Genomic DNA, 23,268 nt, shown 5'->3' on the forward strand with positions numbered 1-23,268 from the left:
TGTTATTGGTACTAAATGGATTTTTAGGAACAAATTGAATGAAGTTGGTGAAGTAGTAATAAATAAAGCTAGACTAGTCTGCAAAGGATATTCATAGCAAGAAGGGAATTATTATGAGGAAACATTTTCTCAAGTTGTCAAAATTGAAGCTATTAGATTGTTGCTTGCTTATACTGCTTATAAATATTTCAAGGTATATCAAATGGATGCTAAATCTACATTTTTAAATGGTGATCTAGAGGAAGAAGTTTACATTGAACAACCTAATGGATTTTCATTATCGGATGATGGAGACATGGTATGTAAGTTGAAGAAAGCACTTTATGGACTGAAACAAGCTCCTAGAGCCTGGTATGCTAGATTAGACAAATATTTGTTGAAATTGGGATTTATCAAAGATGTTGTTGAAAGTAATTTGTACTTTAAGAATGAAAATGATAACATTTTGATTATTGAAGTCTTTGTTGATAACATTATCTTTTGTGGTGATGATGATATGGTTATGAAATTTGCCGGTGATATGCAAAAAAGAATTTGAGATGTATATGGTTGGTGAGATGAAATTTTTCTTAGGTTTGCAGATTGCACAGACATGAAAATGTATCTTTATATCTCAAACTAAGTATGTGAAGTAACTATTGAAGAAGGTTGGATTAGATGATTCCGAACTAGTTGGAACTGCTATGGTGACTGGTTGCAAACTGTCTAAAAATGATGAATCTCCTAAAGCTAATCAAAGTTTGTACAGATCTATTGTTGGTGGACTACAATATCTTACTCAGACTAGGCCTGACATTATGCATGATGTATGTATGGCTGCTAGATATCAAGTTGATCCAAAGGAAAGTCATGTCACTATTGTTAAAAGAATATTCAGATATCTAAAGGGAATTGTAAATTATGGGCTATGGTATCCAAAGAATGATGATTTCATGTTGTGTGCCTACACTGATGTGGATTGGGCTAGTGATGTCGATGACCAAAAGAGTACTACCGGTGGAGCATTCTTTTTAGGTAAGAAGTTGGTTTCATGGGCTAGTAAGAAACAAGATTCAGTATCTTTATCTACTACTAAAGCTAAGTACATTGTTACTGCTAGTAATTGCACTCAGATAGTTTGGATGAAGCAAATGTTGAAAGATATCAGAGTTATTCATGATAAGCCTACTATTATATACTATGATAATTCCAATGCTATAAACATGTCAAAGAATTTGGTGCAACATTCAAATAATAAGCATATATCAATCAAATATAATTACTTGAGAGAGAAAGTCAGTGAATAGAAGGTCAAGCTGGAATATGTATCTACAAAGGAGTAAATTGCTTGCAGATACATTTGTCTATTTGAGAGACAAGTTAGGGGTATCCACCCCTTCTGATATGAATTAGATGCATTGAGTTGCATCGATCCAGTGGAATTCAGAGACTTATTCTTTTATCTAGATTGATGAGTTGGTGTTGCTCCTCTGCTGGAGTAGTTTGTTGATTTGGTTGTATTCAAGTGAAAGAGATTCATGTTTTTGTGGTTTTGTGTTTTGGGGATCTTTGGTATTGTTATCAAAGGGGGGGAGAGATCATGTGAAAAAATGATATCTATCTTGATCTTAGGGGGAGTTTGCTGGTGATATCTTCTTTCTTTGCATTGATTGTTTTTCACATTCATATGTTGTCATCAATTCCAAATGGGGAGATTGTTGGTTTTGGTTGATCATTGTTGCTGCTAGGATATGTTGTTGTCATTGATATCAACATGTTCTTCTCATTTATTTTGGTGAGTTTGGGAAGATTTTCTGATCTGGTTTTGTAGTTTTCTTTTTCTAATCAATGTTTTGCAGAATCTAGTATTTCCTCTAGTATATTTTGGTGTGATTAGATCTTGTGCTGAGACTTTAGATCATTGTTTGGGATTATCTTGTGTATCTTCATTTTAGATGGTAAAATGACCATCAAGGGAGAAATATTTCATGACTACATTGAGAACAATATCTCAAAGGGGTTCAATGCAATCAATGTCAAAACCTCTATTTGGCTTCTTAACTAGACACTTCCTTTCTTTACCTTTGGGTAATTTCTAGGCCACTTCTTTCAGATTCTTTTTGTCTCTAAAGACCTTCCAATCCATCAGCATTGTCGTAATCTCATAAATGAGATATTCTATGACATCTATGTTCTTTCAATACACTAAGACATAAGTCTCCTTCCAGCCCATTGACAACAAGTTTGGATAATCTATGACCATAACCATGTAGCCTTTCCTAGTATGGAGAAACATCCCCTTTTTATAGAATCTGCTAGATAGTAGCATTCTTCTTCACCCCTTCATAGTTAATTGGCTCCAAATAGATCCTTTCACTCCACATTTTAGAGACCCTGCACCACATACTAGCAACTAGAGACCCAGGAAAATAAAGAATCTAAGTCCTTGAAAGCAAGAAAAACACCCAAAAATCATGGGAGTTGGGCAACATGGCACGACAAGCATGATGCAAAGTGTTCACTATAATGATTAATAAATGCTCCATACATGAGTGTGTAGTATTTCATATGCCATCAAATTCAAGACATTTAATGGTAACATATCCTCTTTAGCCCATAATTTTTTAGCATTGCTTTGGACTACCACGTTAGAAAAATAGTCAACAACACAATTGGCCTCCCTATAAGCACAAAAAATTATACAACTATAAAATAAATCAGTAATTTTGATAGCACCCCTTATTCAACTTTGGATAGTCTAAGAAGTACATTGAGACCCCTTAAGATATCAGATTATATTATTATAATCATCTTCAAGCTAGACCTTTTGTAATTCAATTGAGAGGCTAGGCTCAAACCATGGTAGGCAACAATAGCTTCGGCTAGGTGATTTTTCTGACTTCCTAAAGGAAGCACCACCATCAAAATAAACCCACCATTTTCATCCCTCAACACTCTCCCACAACTACCCAAACCCTAGTTATCTTTACCACCCCATAATGTTTTAAAAATATTACTATGAGGTCTTATAGCATATTATATTGGAGCTACATTCATATTAAATTTTCCGCTCCCTAAGTTCATTACATAGAGCTTGTAGGTCTTAATATAAGATGCCTATGAGACTTAATACAATATTTTTACAAGTGGAATATTTACAAGGAGAAGAATTGAAAAAATGCTTGTATGAATTCAAATATGTGCCTGTAGGACAATAAAATATGCTTGTGGGACTTGAAACAAATGATTTAGCCATCCTTAAGTGTTAATATGCCCATGGATCTTATTTTATGCTTGGGTTATTATGTCTAGAGGTGCCTTTAAATTTCATACTCTCCCTCAATGATAACTCCTTGTGGCCAAGCATTAAATTGAATTCAAAGCATATAATGCGTAAAGTTCTTATATTATGCCTTTCAGATCGTACATCAAGGATTTAGCCACTAGATGGTATCATGTACATTCCCCCTAAATGGCATCACCTAAAAGTCAATCAATGCATAGAGGCTTTAGAAAGTGACGACTAATAATCCAATACATAGCATGTACCAATGATAATCAATGTGTTTTTTTGATAGAACTAGAGAGAAATTTATTCACTTTATTGAGGTGTCTATGATCTTCAATGTTCTTTTTTTATTTACAAATAATATTCTTTGAGAAGAATAAAATTAATTTAATTATCATATAGTAAGGTGGTAGTTTTACACATATCCAATTTGAAGTTTTCCATAAATCTTCAAAGACAAATTAATTCTTCAAGAGTTACTTCTGTATTATGTCCCTTTGATTCAAGCAAACAAAATAAGATAGCCTTCTAGTTAAAGTATTGCACCATCCATGTAATAACACTTTGTTACTATTTATTAAGTTGTCAGTAGTTTTAGGTTCAATTCATTCTATATACTCTAGTCGGTTATTACTACCAAATCATTCAATTGGTAAGAACAGAATAGTTGCTAAGCATAGAGCAGTCGGTTATAGAAGAAAGTAGTCACAAAGCCTAGTTTACACCGAGTTGTCTACCGAGTAACACTATATGTCTACCGAGCAGCAAAAATGATATACCGAGTTAACACACACCGAGTGAAATGTGTTACTAGATTCATTCAACCTAGACACATATGAGAAACGTGTTACAAGATCGAGGAACAGGGAATCTTTATCGCTTAGGAAATTATACCTTAAAGATTTTGTATGATTTTGAGGTTATCTATCCAATGAAATATTTTGCATGGTTATTCATTTAATGAATCAAGTTTGTAAGATCGAAGCAATGAACAAAATCATAGACATAAGAGATCTATTTATACATCAAATTGAGGATTAGAAAGAGAGACAGATATGTGTGTGAAGCAAGACATAAGGAAGCACTAAGTATTGTGACTGTCAGAGACACAAGGGTTACCGAGAAGGATTTCAGAGAGCAGTCAAGGAACAGAGTAAACATAAGGGTTTACCGAGTTACTTTATGGATTACCGAGGTATGCTATAAGCAAGGTAATCTCATTTTGAGCACATAGAATCTGCTATAAAATTCTAGTTGTGAAGTTGTAGACATTTGTAATATTGATTGTAATATTTTGAGTTGTAAGAGAAACCTTTAACAGGGTAAAAGACTCTAACAAAGTGTATAAATTGTAAAGCCTTTAACCAAGTGCAACATTTAGAATAAGTGTTGTAAACTCTTTAAGAAAGGTAGATCTAATGATCTTGATACTCCTAACAGGGTAAGCTATCAGAAATAGCTAAACATGTAGCTCTAACTAAGCAACCTTTATTATTGCAGTAGTGAAGTTGTGGGTGCCATCCCCACCGCAGTTTTTCTCTCTAACCAAGACTTACTGCGTAACCAAAATATATGTGTTATGGAGTGAATCATGTATGATTGTTATTTATTTGTTTTAGCATTGTATTATGTTATAACAATTTTTGGTTTATGCTTAACAGTAAAGTTATTGTTGAAGAAAAGTTTTGAAGTACTGATTCACCCCTCCCCTCTTAGTACATTAGCTTTCCATATTGGGCCTAACAATTGGTATCAGAGCTTGAATCTTGGAAAAAAGTTTAACTACATAAAGAGAAAGATCTTATCAATGGAAGGCTACAGACAATCTCAGAGAATTGTGAATCTTCAAAATGAATTAGATCATGCTAATCAAGTGATTGCTGACATGCAAAAACAAATGCAAAAATCTCTAAAAGTTAGAAGAAGATTATCTGATGATTTGCAGGACTCTCAAGAGTTAGTGGAACAAATTGAGACATCATCTTAGAATAGCATATCTGAAGAGACTGAAGAAATGATTGAAGAACTAAAAGAAAAGAACAAAGCACTAACTAATCAGCTAAAAGCAATAAAAAGAGGACATGAACATTTTAGCACACAGATGACTGGAAATTTGGATGCATTGAGGACAGTCAAGGATAAAGTAAGAGATTTAGAAAGAGAAAAACAATAGCTTGAAGCATTAGTATCTGAAAAGAATGATGAAATCACAAGGTTGACTGGGATTCAACAAAATCTGTCAGATCAATTGGGTTATGAACATCATGAAGCAAAACTGAAAGATGATGAGAATCAAGCATTGAAACTTGAAGTATCAAGGTTGACTAATGAACTTGAAATAGAGAAGAAATCCAAAGAAACACTGAAAAAGAGTTATGAAGCATCAAAGATGTTGGATGAGTAACTAAATACAAAAAGACCCAACAAAGTTGCAGGACTTGGTTACAAAGGAAAAGACTCTACCGAGAAGGGAATCCACACTACCGAGAGAGGAGAATCATCAAAGAAGCTAGAAATAAGAAGAACATCAAAGGAAAGAAGCCTATTTGCAACTACTATGGAAAACAAGGCCATACTACGGTAAGAAACCGAATGTCACTAGGTCTAATGGTTATTGTTACAATTGCAATAAATATGGTCACACATCTAACCAATGTAGGACAAAGTCTGCTAACAATTATCAGAAGGCAAAATTCAAAGGATTTTGTAAAAACTTCAATAGATATGGACATAGTACCAAGAAGTGTTGGTTTAAGCAGAAGAACTATCTGTGGTCTATAGACCGAGCAAATACTAGAGGCTACTGAACTCACACAGATCCTAACCGATAGTATTCTGCAGTACCATGGGATTATAATACATGAATATGGTGTGAATGTTGTGGAAGATATGGACATGTAAGTGCCAACTGCTTTATAAGGTTTGGAATGAACAACCAAAGATCATGGAGAAATCCTAGTATGGCATGATTTCATTGTCACAAAGTTGGACACTTGGCTAGAGATTGCAGAGATCAACCTAGAAGAGATACTGAGGAGATAAAAGGTAAATTATAGATGATTTAGAAAAATAAGGAAATTGTGACAAATGAATAAAGCACCTTACCTACTGAGTTAGGTGCACCTATTCCAAATTAGTCGGTAAAGGTATGAAGGGACTGCATTCTCTCAAAGGTTAAATCTTAATAGTTCCTATTTTATCATGTACTTAATTCAAAATCTGCATAGCTAAAGATGCATTAGAAAATCTGAAATTTTATCAAGTCTTTTGGAAGCCTGTCTAGTCGATAAATGCAGGAAGTCTGGCTACTCGGTAAAAGCAAAAAAAGTAAGTGGAATTGAGTGCATTTAATGTTTTCTTACCTAACTGCATGGAGCCCAATAAGGTAAAATTGTGTACTTAAAGCTTTTACACGGTCATTTTACACTTACCAAGTTTTCAGAAAGCAGAGAAAAGTGATTCAAAGGCAATCAAATCTCTTCTGAAGCGAATTCAAAGGTATTTACATCAATCACAATGCATTGTCGAGATAGTTTACTGATCATATCAAGTTGTTATTATTTGCTAAGTAGAAAGCATCTGCTATTTGAAAGTCTTCAAACCCTAAGGATCTTTTGTTTAGTGTTTATCCGAAATCTGCAATGGCACCTAAGATCCAGAAGCCCATTGTTGTTGAGAATATTGAAAAGCCCTCACTAAAATACTCTCTCACTCCCAAAGTAGCATCTGAACCAGATGATAAACTACATTTTCACTCATTCCGGATAGGGTTTTATTAGTTGAGGATGTGAGATTCTTCACTAAGTGTCGTGTTGAGGAACCAGGTCATGTTGAAATCAAGGACACATATGATGAATTGTGTACCGATGGGAAACTGGATAGCAAGTATGAACACACTAATGTCAAGGGATTGACCGAAGCCCTAACCTACCCATGAGTCCTCAAACCCGAGTGGGTTAAATTTGTTTTGAGCAAAGTTCATGATGACTTCATGTAGTTAGAGGAGCAACCGTTCAAGATCACCAAGGAAATCATCCATTTGATCACCGGTTACCCTAGTTTTGATCATGCCTAAGCTTAGAAAATGATATCAAAGAAGGAATTGATCAGTTTAACCAGAGTAGAATCTAATTGCAGAGGTCTAAAACTAAACAATGTCACAGATGCAAAGCTGAAGTTTGCAATTAGAGTTATAGGTTATTGTTTCTTTCAATCAGCAAGGGAAAATAGTGTACCCTATGCAGCTATTGATTTAGCATATAAAATTGTGAAGAAAGGCATGAAAATTGATTTATGCGAAGTATTGTTGAAAAACCTGTTTGAGAATCTCAATACCATAAGGAAGACAAAGAAGAACAACTTGGCAAATACACTAAAGTTTGGATCACTTTTGGTATGCATGTTTTTCTATTTTGAGAAATTCTTTCCATCAGTCAGTAAAGTAGTTGGGGGGTTACACTGACCAATCACCCATCAAATCAATGACTTCATCAAGAAGCTAGGTGATAACTTTAATGAGATTATGGATGATTACTTTAGCAAGTTTTAGGAAAAGATGCACAACAAGCATATAATTCCACCCCAGCTAGTAGAGAAGTACAAGGATGACATATGCTTTGAAGTAGACACTGACTACTGCTATGTTAATGCTGTAGAACTGAGAACTCAATCTTTGCCACCTATGGGTTATGAGATTGATTTTGACATTACACAACAACAGATAGATACTTTTCTTACACTTCCAAGACATGCTACCGAGCTGAGATACGGTACATATGAAGAAGTTAAAGAGAAAGTTAAGATGAGCATTGTAGTACCTAAGGCTACAAGGAAAACAACAAAAATGATTAAGGCATTAACAGAGAAATTTAGAGAAGGTTCTTCCTCCACACCTATCAAGGGCACTCTAGTCATCACCGAAGAGGAATCTGAAGCCCAAGAGGTAGCTATTAAATTGAGCACCGAGTTGCCTAAAGGGAAAATTTTGAAAAGGAAGAAATAGGACACATCAAAGGTATCACCGACTCCTTCAGTAAAGCACCCAAACACAAGATCATTTGCAATATCACCGAGTAAGAAACAGAAGAATGTTGCCGCACCAAAGGTAACCAAAACTTATAAGAAATCTACTCGGAGACTCATTTTGGCTAAAGAGTCCAGTGACACCGAATCTGAAGGTGCAAGCAAATTTCAGATTGTTAAGAGTAAAGAGAAAGATGTACATAGCGTTGATAATTTTTGTACAAATCTGAAACAATATGGTGGATTTGGATCATTTATATTTGTTAAGTATGAATCTAGAAATGATGATGAAAAGAGACAAATAGAAAAAGCTGTCATCTGCACACTTTTGAAATTCCAATTGGTCCCATTGGAAGTATCTAATTCTCTTCGAAAAGAATTGTATATGCACATTGACAACAAGTGGAAGTATGCTATGGACTTGGAGAAACAGATGAGAGAAAGAAGTCTGGTACATCTCTTCTCAGACATGTCGGTAGATGAGATCAATGAACATCTGAAAAACTACCATGCAAACTTCCTTGTCAAGCAAAAAGCCTTGAAATTAATGAATGGCCTTTATCTGGATGTAGAAAATGAGACCAAAGAAAAGTGGCAAGAAATCTTTCGAATCAAGAATGTTGGTGAACAAGTTGAAGTTGAAATAGTTGATGTCACCAAGCAAGATCCTGATATCACTGTGCAAGACCCTGCTGACACTATACAAATTGATGAGGATATCATGGACACTGAGGCACAAGAATAGGAAATGATACAAGGGAATGCTTATGCCCAACTAGTTTCAAGTGAGTCAGTTTTGGAACAAGTTCAGCCCTATCCTCCGGTCACTCAGCCTATTTCAACCGAGGCCCCTCAGGATAATGAACAAGGAATAGAGGATCACAAGTCTACAAAAGGAGAAGCTACTTCTCAAGCCACAGGGGAATAGACTTCACAAGCACCTTCTAGCACTGAAATTGTTACAACTGAGACCCTGAGCAAGGATTCACTGAAGGCTACATTAGAGGTTCAAGAAATTGACAAAAGTGTTGCCTCTACCGAGAAACCTACCGAGGGTCAACAAGCCTCCCAAGCCATTGTCTTAGTTCAACCAGTGAAAACTAAAGAAAAGAAAATGAAAAAGCATAGTTTCAAATTGGATTTGTCAAAACCAATAGTGTTGCCGAATGTAGACATCTCCAAATTAAAAGGGCAAGCACTCATTGAATTCGGTGAACTATGCAAGGCCAAAGTAGAATAGGAAAAACAAATGGCTATTCAAAAGAAAATTAGAGTACTTCAGAAGGTGAAAGAACTCTTAATCGGTATGCTACCTGAAGCTACAGTGACACAACATGTAGCCATCCATGTTCAACTGGATGAACTCCTAACTAAGATAGAGACATCTGGAGTAGATGCATCTGAATATTTGAGCAAATTGAAGGACAAAGAGCTCACTGCTAAAATGATTGAAGAGGTACAAGAAGCTATTGCTACTGGAAAGGTAGAACTTCTGAAATTTATTGCTGATTTGTCCCCTCAACTCAAGCACATTCTTTTATTATTTCAGAAACTCTGTACATTTTCTTTATTTATTATGGACATCAAGAATAAAACCAAAGTGATTGAGAAAGAGATCAACAATCTCTCCAATCAGTTGACCACCGAGCCAAATTCTATTCATAATTAGTATACCAAGATACAAAAGCTCATGGCTCAACAGTTGGAACTTCAGAATGAAGAGCACAAAATAAGGATGGACATTATGACACTTCAAACATTATTCATTCCACACTTGTCCTCCATCCAAGAGCAGATCAACAACGCTACCTCCCTATCCACTCAGCCAGAGGGAAGCACCTTAGATGGACTAATTTCATTGTTAGCTGACATTATAGCTCAAAACACACTAATGGACAATGTCAAGGATGCCCTCTCTACTGCTCTCACCGATGCTAGAAAAAAGTACAAATCCATTTTTGACCAGTTGCCTCCACCGAATGGTAACTAAGTTTTGATGTTTGTCAAAAAGGGGGAGTATATAGTGTACATAAGAGTATAATGTATATAAGCAGATCAGCATAAAGATAATTTTGATAGGGGGAGTAGTGACAATTGAGCAGTTAATACATAATATTGATCACAGCACATGCACACTCAGAGTTTTGTATACTATTTTATTGTCAATTATATATACCGTCAGTTCAGTCAAATTTTGCAAGTATATAGTATTTTGAGTTATGACTTTGAAAGAAGTTTTATCAAACATCTCAACTAATGTCAAAAGGGGAGATTGTTACTATTTACTAAGTTGTCATTAGTTTTAGGTTCAAGTCATTCTATATACTCTAGTCAGCTATTACTACCGAATCATTTAGTCAGTAAGAACAGAACAGTCGGTAAGCACATAGCAGTTGATTATAGAAGAAAGTAGTCACAGAGCCTAGTTTACACCAAGCTGTCTACCGAGTAACACTCTGTGTCTACTGAGCAGCAAAAATGATATACCGAGTTAACACACACTGATTGAAACGTGTTACTGGATTCATTGAACCTAGACACATATGGGAAATGTGTTACAAGATCGAGGAATAGGGAATCTTTATCGCTTAGGAAATTGTACCTTAAAGATTTTGTATGATTTTGAGGTTATCTATCCAATGAAATATTTTGCATGGTTATTCATTTAATGAATCATGTTTGTAAGATCAAAGCAATGAACAAGATCACCGACATAAGAGATCTATTTATACAACATGAATTGAGGATCAGAAAGAGAGACAGATATGTGTGTGAGGCAAGACATAAGGAAGCACTGAGTATTGTGACTGTCAAAGACACAGAGGTTACCAAGAAGGATTTTAGAGAATAGTCAAGGAACAAAGTAAATAGAAGGGTTTATCGAGTTACTTTATGGATTACTGAGGCATGCTATAAGCAAGGTAATCTCATTTTGAGAACATAGAATCTACTATAACATTCCAGATGTGAAGTTGCAGATATTTGTAATATTGATTGTAATATTTTGAGTTGTAAGAGAAACCTTTAACAGGGTAAAAGACTCTAACAAAGTGTATAAATTGTAAAGCCTTTAACTAGGTGCAACATTAGAATAAGTGTTGTAAAATCCTCTAGCAAGGTAGATCTAACGATCTTGATACTCCTAACAGGGTAAGCTATCAGAAATAGCTGAACATGTAGCTCTAATTGAGCAACCTTTATTATTGTAGTAGTGAAGTTGTGGGTGCCATCCCCACCGCAGTTTTTCTCTCTAACCAAGACTTACTGCGTAACCAAAATATATGTGTTATGGAGTGAATCATGTATGATTGTTATTTATTTGTTTTAGCATTATATTATGTTACAACAGTTTTTGGTTTATGCTTAACAGTAAAGTTATTCTTGAAGAAAATTTTTGAAGTACTGATTCACCCCTCCCCTCTCAGTACATTAGCTTTCCATATTGGGTCTAACACACTTACCCTACATGTTTTGAAGGTATAATCTAAAATAGAATAACAAATATAGTCAGTAACATAGTAATTGCAGACTTGGGCCCTATTTGCTTTGCTTTGCTTTGGGGGTTTCTATTCTTTACTATGATGGGGGTTTCTATTCTTTACTGTGATGGGGGTTTGTTGCTTTTGGATGTATGTTTTGTGTAGATGTGATCTTGGTACTTATTTTCTTTGGGAGCTTCAAGCCATTGTTATAAGGGTGGTGGTTTTAATTTTACTAACTAGAGTTGGTGTTGGGTCCCCTATGGATCTAGGAAGGAGGTTGGTTGTGGTGTATAGTGTTTTCTCTAGTCTACGGGCCCTCTGTTACAAGTGCAGTTGCCATTGCACCAAAAGATTGACCTGTTAATGCCCGATGCAACCACTAGACCTATAGAATCCACATGAGGCAATTAAGCCATGTCACAAACCTGAGTATTGCACTGCACAACACAAGAAGACCAGGGACTAACACTTTGCAACAATCCCTCCCCAGCACAAGCAAGGGGTTTGAACCTGTGATCAAGCTCTGATACCACTTTTTATAAGTGTGGTTGTTGTTAAACCAAAAGATTGGCTTGTTAATGCTCGATACAACCACTAGACTTATAGAATCCATAGGAGGAAGTTAAGCCATGTCACAAACCCAAGTGTTGCACTACACAACACAAGGAGACCAAGGGCACACACCTTGCAATACCCTCTTACATTCCCTAAGTTTTTTTCTTGCTGCTTCTATTGGAGAGGATATTTCTCTCCTAGTTTTAGGTAGATCTCCTTAGTTTGGGAGTGTGGACATGTTGGATATGGTGTTCTTATGCTCATTTCATTCTATTCCCTATTTTATTTTTTTACATTTCTTACAGCTTTTGGCAAGATGTTGCTTCTACATGTGATATGCTTTGAAGAATTTCTATTGGTAGGGTTTTTGTGGACTTGTCGATTGTTTATACTTATGTGGCCTCTAATAATTTTGGGCCATTTTTTGGTGTTTATTTTTTGTTATGGTTATTTCCTTTTTATACTCTTATGACTCCTATTTGGGTGGAGTTTTGCATGAGTAAAGATTATCTTGTAACTCTGTTCCTTTGGTGGGTTGCCTTAATGTATATAATTTTTACTAAGATTTGGAGTAGCTATAAGGGAGTTTTTATTACCCTTTCTCTTGACATAACTTAATTGTCTCCTATAGAGTTGGGGAATTCTTTGGTGTATTGGGTTGCTTCATTAATTATGTATCTTTCATCTTCTTTGAATTCTCCTATAGATGTGGAGTTATGTCCTATGGAGGTGGAGATTTTCATAGTTAGAGGAGACAAACTATTGTACAAGGAAGTTGTTCCTAATCCTAAGGATGATCTTGATGAGCAGTTTATTGGTTGTAAGGAGGTTGTTACTACATTTCTTTCTATTTATCTCTTTTTCTCTTCTATTGAGGTGGAGACTAAATATAGTATTCAAAGATTGTTTTGATTGTACTTGTAGGTTATGGGAGCATTGTAAAACCCTTTGATAATGAGTCTCTAAGTTATCTTGTCTAATGGTTTTAACATTTTAATAAAAACACTTTCTCTTCGATGCTTACTTTTTGTTGAGTGGTTGATGGTTAGCTGCTATTCGTCTCCACGGTACCTTTGCGAAACATTATTCTTAATCATTTTCAAACCCCTACAAAATCTATTTGTAACAGGTTTCAGGTCCCTTAAAAAACCTATTTTACCCCTAATAAAAAATATAGTAATCAATTTGTTGGCATTTGAATGAAGATTGCATTAATGATATGTTATGTTGTCATTGATGTCAACTGAGCCGGTAATGATATTCATGATTGCTGATGTTATTATTGATATTGCTTTTGTGTTGTAACCGGTATAATAAACTTTGTGGAAGATGTTGTAAACTGGTATATGGTAATTTGTAAGTTGAACCGGTGTACAAGGTTAAACATTTCTATGATATGTAACCGGTAAACCCTACCTGTTGTTTTGTATTAAACCCTTACCGATCAAAGTTTGTTGGTTTAAGATATAATGTTGAGTGGTATAGATGGAGACACGTGTGATCATTGTATGAGGATAAGTTCAAGTTATTTTGGCACATTTGATTGTCTTGGGAATGACCAATGTGGATTGCATCAAATGCATAACGCATGATGAGTTACAAGTCCAATGAAGTGGTGATCATGGAGCAGTTGGAATTTTCTTGAAGAATGTGAAGAGATTGTTATGATTTCTAATGGTCAAGATTGTACCGACTTGTTTGTAATCTTGATGATGAGAATTAGGTTTTTATTGTGTTACTGACCTAGTTGATTTGTATTTAAGGTCGATGAAGTTGTTTGAAAAATAGTTGGCAAAATTGGTAGAAACCAATTATGTGTATGGTTGCCAAATCAATGAATGGCTCTGTAGTTTGAGTAAAGGTTGATTGAAGCTTAAGAAGGATCTAATCAAACAAATGTAGTGCTATTTAGACAAATCAAGAAAATCTGTTGTTTTCTAACAATTACAACAAAATTGAAATCCCCTAACAGGGTAACCTCTAACAAGCTTGGTTACTGATTAAATCCTCTAACAAGGTGGTCCATTAATTTGGATTCTCAAATCCTCTAGTGAGGTTACTGCTAATAGGGTATTGTGCTTTTCATCAAGGCATATCTGTAAATCCCTTAATCGGGTGATTCCTAACTAGAAGTAATTCTTAACAGGACTTATTGTAAAAGCTTTAACAAGCATGTCTCCTAACAGGGTGAACTTCATAAGAGTTTAGATAGCTATCCTTGTGAGTCTCATGTCACCATGGTTTTTATCTATTTGGGTTTTCCAAGTATAAATATTTGTATCAAGTGGTGATTACTTTTGTGGTTATGATCTTATTTGTTGATTTGATTAACTAATTAACTATTCTGATATGGCATGATAAATGGATGCATTGAGAGATGGAATATGTTGATATTTGATTAAGCATTTAGATGTTTACAAGATTGAAGTTGTTTACTTTTAATTTGGCTTAACAGTCAACTGGTTGGTGTTGATAATCTTTGAGTATTGATCTTGACAAGTGAAAGTTTACTTTGTGAGTTTGATTTTGAGTTTGGGAGTTTGTATCAATTTTTTAGTATACTGATTCACCCTCCATCAAAGTATTCTTCCTAATACTTATTCTTTCATCATATCATCAATTGGTATCAGAGCATCTCAGGTCCTCTTTACCTAAAAGCCTAATAGCTTGAGGAAAAGATCTTGTAGATCATGATGAAGAAAGAAGGTCCTAAGTTAAATAAAGAGAGCTATAGAATCTGGAGTGACAAAATGAAGATTTACATTAAGAGTCTTGGTAGTCAGTATTGGGATCATATAAAAACTAAGTATGTTGCACCTACTGGTATCCCGACTGATGATCATAAGAAAGAACAACAAGAGAATCATCAAGCATTAGAGGCTATTATAAGTTCCTTGTCTGATGCTGAATATGTAGATGTTCATGGTCTTGAAACTGCATATGAAGTATGGAAAAATCTTAAAGAGATTTATAGTGGTGATGAACATGTTAAGATTGCTAGAAAGGAGAGTTTAAAAGGAAAGTTTGATGACATGAGAATGTCTGAAGATGAGAATATCTAGTAGTATGGTCAAAGGATAAAAGAGATAGTTGGTGAAATAAAGAGTGCAAGAGGGAAAGTGGAAGATGCCACAGTGATCAGTAAGGTACTCAGAACCCTGTTACCGGTCTATGCTATCTGAGTTGTAGCTATTCAGGAGCTCAAATTCATTGACAAAACTAAGGTAACTCTTGACTCTATTATTGGCAAACTTAATGCTTTTGAGTTAAATGGCTATGATGGTAGTGTACAGAAATCTGAATCTACATTCCAATCTTCTATCTCTAACCCATCTGTGAGAAGAAGTAGAGATAATGACCATAGCTATGAATCCAGATCCAACAGAGATGCTGATGATGAAGATAGTTTAGTGTAGCTTGAAGCATTATTAGCAAAACGACTACCTAGAGGCACTAGCAAATATAGAGGTAAGCTACCATTAAAATGTTTTGCTTGTAATAAGATTGGTGATGTAGCAGCAAATTGCCCTAATAGTGAAAATGAATACAAGAGAGACAAATTTAAGAAGTATAAGGGTAAAGGCAAAAGAGATTATCTTATAACTATTGATAGTGGTATTACTGATGATGAATCTGATGATGAAACTAGTGAAGATATTGTGTTTGTGGCTATTAAGGAAGAGATATCTGATCAGAAAGTGCTAGTGTCTAGGATAGATAACTCTGATGATTGGATCATTGAAAATGGTTGTTCACATCACATGACTAGTGATTGAACAAATTTCTTTCCCTGAAGGAATTTGATGGCGGTGTTGTTAGATTTGGCAATGAATCACCCTGTATTGTTAAAGGAAAGGGAGTTATTTCTCTAAATGGGAAGAGCAGTACTGACGATGTCTATTGGGTTGAAGGTCTAAAGCATAATCTTCTGAGTGTGGCATAACTGAATGACAAAGGATATCCACTGGAGTTTAGAAATGGTATGTGCAAAATCTTTGACAACAAAGGTGAATTGATTGCAATCGGTAAACAGACCAGAGTTAATCTATTTTATCTTAATCCTAAAGTTAGCAACTATTTGATTGCAAAAATAGATGATAGCTAGCTTTGCCGTAGGAGATTTTTTCATATAAACTTTGACAACATTGTTAAAGTGAGTAAATCTAAGATAGTAAGAGGTCTACCTCAGATAGACAAACTGGTTAATGCTCTTTGCAAAGAATGTCAATTGGGAAAGATGACTTCTTCAACTTTCAAGAGCAAGTCTTTCTTAGCAGAGCACTTGTTAGATTTGGTTCATACAGATCTATGTGGACCAATAAGAACTAGAAGCATTTTAGGTGATAGATATTTCATGATCTTCACTGATGACTATTCAAGGATGATGTGGGTCACATTCTTGAAGGATAACAATGAAGCTTTTGGTAAATTCAAGGCATTCAGAGCCTTAGTAGAGAAAGAGAGTGGCAAAAAGATAAAATGTTTGAGAGCAGATCAAGGTGGTGAATTCACTTCTATAGAGTTCACTGAGTATTATGATGAGAATGGTATCAAGCAGCAGTTGTCTACACCAAGGACACAACAACAGAATGGTATAGCTAAAATAAACAAATGGTCAGTGGTTGAAGCAACAAGAAATATGTTGATACAAGGAGGTGTTGTGAAAACATTTTGGAGAGAAGTTGTAAGTACAACGGTCTAAACAATAAATTGGGTTCTCGTGAAAAGAAGTAAGGAAAAGACACCTTATGAATATTGGTATGGAACATCACCGGATGTTAGTTATTTTAAGACCTTTGGTAGTAAATGTTTCATTAAAAGAGGTCATTATGTAAGAAATTTTGAAGGTAAAAGTGATGAAGGCATATTTCTTGGCTATTCCACCAAGAGTAAGGCCTACAAATGATTCAACAACCAGACACATAAAATTGTTGAGAGTGCTGATGTTCGAGTAGATGAATGTCGTAAATTTTTAGAAGAAACCAGTTCAAAGAAAAGGATGAAGATCCTTGCATTTTGCTTTTGGAACTTGAAATAGTTAAATCTAAAACTAGTAAAGCAAATTGTGATGCACTTGTTGAACTGGAACAGATGAATTTAGAAGAAGAAGATAATGAAGGAGCTGAACCTAAGGAGAATGATCATGTTATTCCTAGATATGTGAGACTGAATCACAGTCCTGAGTAGATTATTGGGGAGAAGGATGTTGGAGTACTTACTAGAAGGAGAATAAGAGAGAACTCTTGCATGATATCCACCATTGAACCTAGAAGTGCTAAGGAGGCATTTGGTGATGATCATTGGGTTAAGGCAATTGAATAAGAATTGGATTGAGAAGACCAACACTTGGACCCTCGTACCCCGACAGGTAAACAAAAATGTCATAGGTACTAAATGGGTGTTTAGAAACAAGTTAAATGAGGATGGTGTTGTAGTTCACAATAAGCCAAGATTAGTTTGCAAAGGATATGTACAAGAAGAAGGAGAGGATTATGGAGAAACATTTGCTCCAGTAGCAAGACTGGAAGGAGTTAGAACATTGCTTGCATTTGCAGCTCATAAGAAGTTCAAGGTATATCAGATGGATGTTAATTCTTCATTTTTGAATGAGATATTTGAAGAAGAGGTTTATATAGAGCAGTTTGATGGTTATGCATTGACAGATAATGAAGACATGGTATGTAGATTGCAAAAAGCTTTATATGAATTAAAGCAGGCACCTAGAGCATGGTATGAAAGGATTCATACACATCTGATGAAGATAGGCTTTGCAAGAACCAGTGATGAAAGCAACATTTATCTCAAGTCTGAGGGAGATGAAATACTAGTCAATGAAGTATTTGTTGATGATATTATATTTGGAGGTAATGGTGTCATGAGCAACAATTTTGCAGATGAAATGAAGAATGAGTTTGAAATGTCATTAGTAGGGGAAATAAAAAATTTCATAGGCTTGTAGATACAACAAATGAAGAATGGTATTTTCATTACTCAATCTAAGTATGTGAAAGGGGTTTTGAAGACTTTTGGCATGAGTGACTGTAAACCAGTTGGAACCCCAATGGTTACAGGTTGTAAATTGTCCAAGGAAGATGCATCTAAGTCTGTAGATGAGAAGGAGTACAGGTCAATGATTGGGAAATTACATTATGTTGTTCACAGTTGACCAGATATTGCCCATGCAGTTGGTATTGTTGCTAGATTTCAAAAAAATCCAAAGGAAGCACATTTGATAGCAACCAAGAGAATTTTTAGATATCTGAAAGGCATAATTGACTATGGATTATGGTATCTATATGGAGGAAATTTTGACTTGAAGGCATACACTGATGCTGATTGGGCAGAAAATATTGATGACCAGAAAAGTACTACTGAAGGATCATTCTTTATAGGAGGAAGGTTAGTTTCATGGAGTAGTAAAAGGCAGAGTTGTACTTCACAATCTACTACTAAAGTTGAGTATGTAGTAGCTTATATGAATTGCACACAAGAAATTTGGATGAGGCACATTTTGGAAGGTTTTAAGATGATGATCTCAGAACCTATAAGGATTTTATATGATAATATGAGTGCCATAAATATTTCTAAGAATCATGTTTTGCATGCAAGGACTAAGCACATTGAATTAAACTATCACTTTTTGAGGGAAAAAGTTCAAAGTAATGATGTTATCTTAGAGCATGTTTCTACCAACGAGAAACTTGCAGATATCTTTACCAAACCTCTACATAAGACCACTTTTGAGTATCTTAGAAGTCAGTTGGGGGTTGTCCCTCTTCATGAAGTTAGTTGAACATGATGTTGATTGCATTAGTCCTTGAATTACAAGTTGTAGTATGTTGTTGATGCACAGTGAAAATTCAACATCACATCTTTTACTTTAATTTTGGAATTGCTGTGAAAGGGGGAGAAGAATTATGTCATTGATGAGAAGAATTATGTGACTGGCAAAGGGAATCCAACAACAAGCTAAAGACAGACAGAGCATGGTGAATACTTGGTAATGTAAACTAGGATTCTTATTCACCCATCAACAACAATAATCAGAGGCATTGATATTTGTATTGCGATCAATGCCAAAGGGGGAGATTCTTGGCACTTGCATGAAGATTGCATTAATGATATGTTATGTTTTCATTGATGTTAATTGAACCGGTAATGGTTTTCATGATATTGCTGATGTTATTGTTGATATTGCTTTTGTGTTGTAACTGGTATAATAAACTTTGTGGAAGATGTTATAAACCAGAATATGGTAGTTTGTAAGTTGAACCAGTGTATAAGGTTAAACATTTCTATGATATGTAATTGGTAAACCCTAGCAGTTGTTTTGTGTTAAACCCTAACCAGTCAAAGTTTGTTGGTTTAAGATCTAATGTTGAGTGGTATAGATGGAGACACATGTGATCATTGTATGAGGATAAGTTCAAGTTATTTTGGTGTGTTTGATTATCTTGGGAATGACCAAAGTGGATTGCATCAAATGCATAGTATGAGATGAGTTACAAGTCCAATGAAGTGGTGATCATGGAGCAGTTGGAATTTTCTTGAAGAATGTGAAGAGATTGTTATGATTTTTAACGGTCAAGATTGTACCGACTTGTTTGTAATCTTGATGATGAGAATTAGGTTTTTGTTGTGTTACCGACCTAGTTGATTTCTATTTGAGGTCGATGAAGTTCTTTGAAAAAGAGTTGGAAAAATTGGCAGACACTGGTTGAGTGAATGGTTGCCAAACCAGTGAATGGATCTGTAGTTTGAGTAAAGGCATATTGAAGCTTAAGAAGGATTTGATCAAGAAAATGTAGTTCTATTCAGACAGATCAAGAAAACCTGTTGTTTTCTAACAATTACAGTAGAATTGAAATCCCCTAATTGAGTAAGCTCTACCGGGCTTGGTTACTGATTAAATCCTCTAATAAGGTGGCCCATTACTTTGGATTCTCAAATCCTCCAGTGAGGTTACTCCTAATAGGGTATTGTGCTTTTCATCAAGGCATATTTGTAAATCCATTAACCGGGTGATTCCTAATCGGAATTATTTCTTAACAAGACTTATTGTAAAAGCTTTAACAAGCTTGGCTCCTAACATGGTAAACTTTAGAAGAGTTTAGATAGCTATCATTGTGAGTCTCATCTCACCATGGTTTTTACCTATTTGGGTTTTCCACGTATAAATATTTGTGTCAAGTGGTGAATGGTTTTGCGGTTATGATCTTATTTGTTGATTTGATTAACTACTTAACTATTCTGATATGGCATCATAACTGGAAACATTGAGAGATGGAATATGTTGATATTTTATTAAGTATTTAGATGTTGACAAGCTTGAAGTTGTTTACCTTTTAAGTTGGTCTAGTAGTCAAACTGGTTGATGTTGATAATCTTTGAGTATTGATCTTGACAAGTGAAAGTTTACTTTGTGAGTTTGATTTTGAGTTTGGGAGTTTCTATCAGTTTTTTAGAATACTGATTCACCCTGCCCTCTCAGTATTCTACCGAATACTTATTCTTTCATCATATCATCACAATTAAAATTTATTCTTGTTTCAATGAAGAAACATAACATTATGTAGTTTTTATTTGTCAAAGATCATATAATAATCACCATGATGCCTTACATTTGTAGTTTCGCAAATTGTACACCCCTAATTAGGGTTGTACAATTTCATGCTTAGGTTAGCACCCGCTTTAGTGTGTTGCATTTTTCATTTTCAATATTCCTTTAGGCATTTAATTATTAATTTAATTAAACATAAAGTGCTCCCTTATCATTCCACATAATATAAAAATTGGACCCTTAACCATAAGTGTGCCACTTTTTATTTAATCTTCTTTAATCAATTAATCATTAAGTTTTGATAATGTTCTATTTCAACTTTCTAGGCCCGATTTCGCATATCTAAACACCTTGGATTGTCGCACTGAGCTAGGATTAGCTTTGTAATCATGAAATCTTGCATCCCTAAAAATTTGGAAAAAAGTTGGTCCCAACTTTTTTCCCTTACATTTCAGGATCATGTTGTGGCAGTATTACAATGTTTAAATCTTTCTTTATGTGAAAATATATCCATTCTAGGTTGGCCTATCATAAAAAATAAAGCTAGGATTTCATATATAGCTTTTGCTTTCCTCATTTGAAGGATCCAATGACTTTAGCAATTGAAGAGCCTCTTGTGAAGTGAAAGTACAGGTTTATGTGAAGTGTACAATCAACAAATCAAGCATTTATCAAGTCTTTATCAACCTTTGTATCATCTATTGAATCTTTGTAGATATGAATAATAATAAGGAGATCATCGAGTGTTGATTAGCTTGTACCTCTCTCTTAGGGTTTGGTGTGGTTTCATGTTCTTTTCATATCTCTATGTGAGCTTCACCTCACTCATTTTTAGATTTACATTATTGCTTTAGATCCATATTGCATTTGTGATTTGAAGCATTAACATTTACATTATATTCATATAGGGTTTTTACTCAAAACATAGGGTAGAACTCTTAATTTGCATTCTAGCTCATTTAGGATCTTACAAACACATGAGATTATAGGGTGTACACAATTTTCAATATTGCATCAGCTATTTTTGGAGGTGGAATCACCAAGATAAGGGGTGTGACTAAGGAAAAACCCTATATAGCCACCTAAACACCACTTTTCAAGTTGCAAGTGTAGGTACATGTTTTCGACGAAGCTGTGATCTTTAAGGAGCAAAGAAGTCACAGACAAATGCCTAGATTCATAGGAAGGCCCCAGATGCCTAGGACTGAGGCACCCAACACCCTAGTCCTTTTCATTTTCTATTAGACTTTGGTAGTTCAGGCTCAAAGATCTTGAATTTGTAGATTTTAGTCATTCAACTTAGTAGAATAACGGGTACAAGAGTGCTCGACGCCCTAGTTTGGCTCAATTAGGATGAGTTTTGGGAGACATGTGTACATATGGATTTCATTTATTGTTCTATAATCTGTATCTCTCTATTATTGTAATTTATATCTAGTCATTTCTATTCATCTCTCTAGTTTACTTAATTTATTGTTTGGATTTGACTTATTAGTAGCGAAGGAATATAAACCCTAGAGATATTCCTTGATTCTCTTTTATAAGAGCAAGTCAAAGTGAATCATTTCATTAGGCTATTTCATATTCAAATGTGTGAATGAGAGTGTGATTAGGTCTTACTGTACATGATCCCACATTTTCATCCATCACAAGATTATGTACTATTCGAAGAAAATTTTGTCAAGAAAATGATACACCATCTTATTGAGTAGGTAGATTGGAGGTTGTCATAAAATATTAGAATTCTTTTGAAACCTAAGGCTCTTGTACCCAAATCAAAGACCACTCATAACTAGGGAGACTAGTTTTTTATATAAATATTCTATAATAATCTAAGTTTAAGGCTCACTAGTGGGACCTCACATGATCCCAAAATTTATTCTTAACAAAGTTACTTTTTCTTGAGATTATTTGGCACATGATTGTGGTAAGTAAAACTCACCACTAGCAACAATTTAAAGGAAGGTTCATTTTTACATGTTATATTATACATTTTACATTTTCAAATACTAGCTAAAGAGGTCCTTGAACTCATAATGAATATATTAACACCATATATATTGAAATAAGATTTTCCTTGGCCTTTTGATCCCAAGGATTGAATTAGAGAGGTGAGAGCCTCATACAAGATGCTAACCTTTTCCCATCATTATAAAGAATCGAAAGATGTAATAAAGAATTGTCAACCTTAAGCAAAAGTCACAAAGAGAAGAGAAGAGTGGCTAAAGGATAAATATGTTGAGGGAGAGATAAAGGGGTAAAATATTGCATATAGTGGATCATGGGTGGAAAGAAAATATTCTCTCTTAAGAATGAAAATGATTCTCCGTGTCTATCAATATGATTTCGATAGGATCAAGCTTCTAAGCTTGGCATCAAGA

Source organism: Cryptomeria japonica, chromosome 11 (assembly GCF_030272615.1).
Source record: "Cryptomeria japonica chromosome 11, Sugi_1.0, whole genome shotgun sequence".
Classification (NCBI taxonomy): domain Eukaryota; kingdom Viridiplantae; phylum Streptophyta; class Pinopsida; order Cupressales; family Cupressaceae; genus Cryptomeria; species Cryptomeria japonica.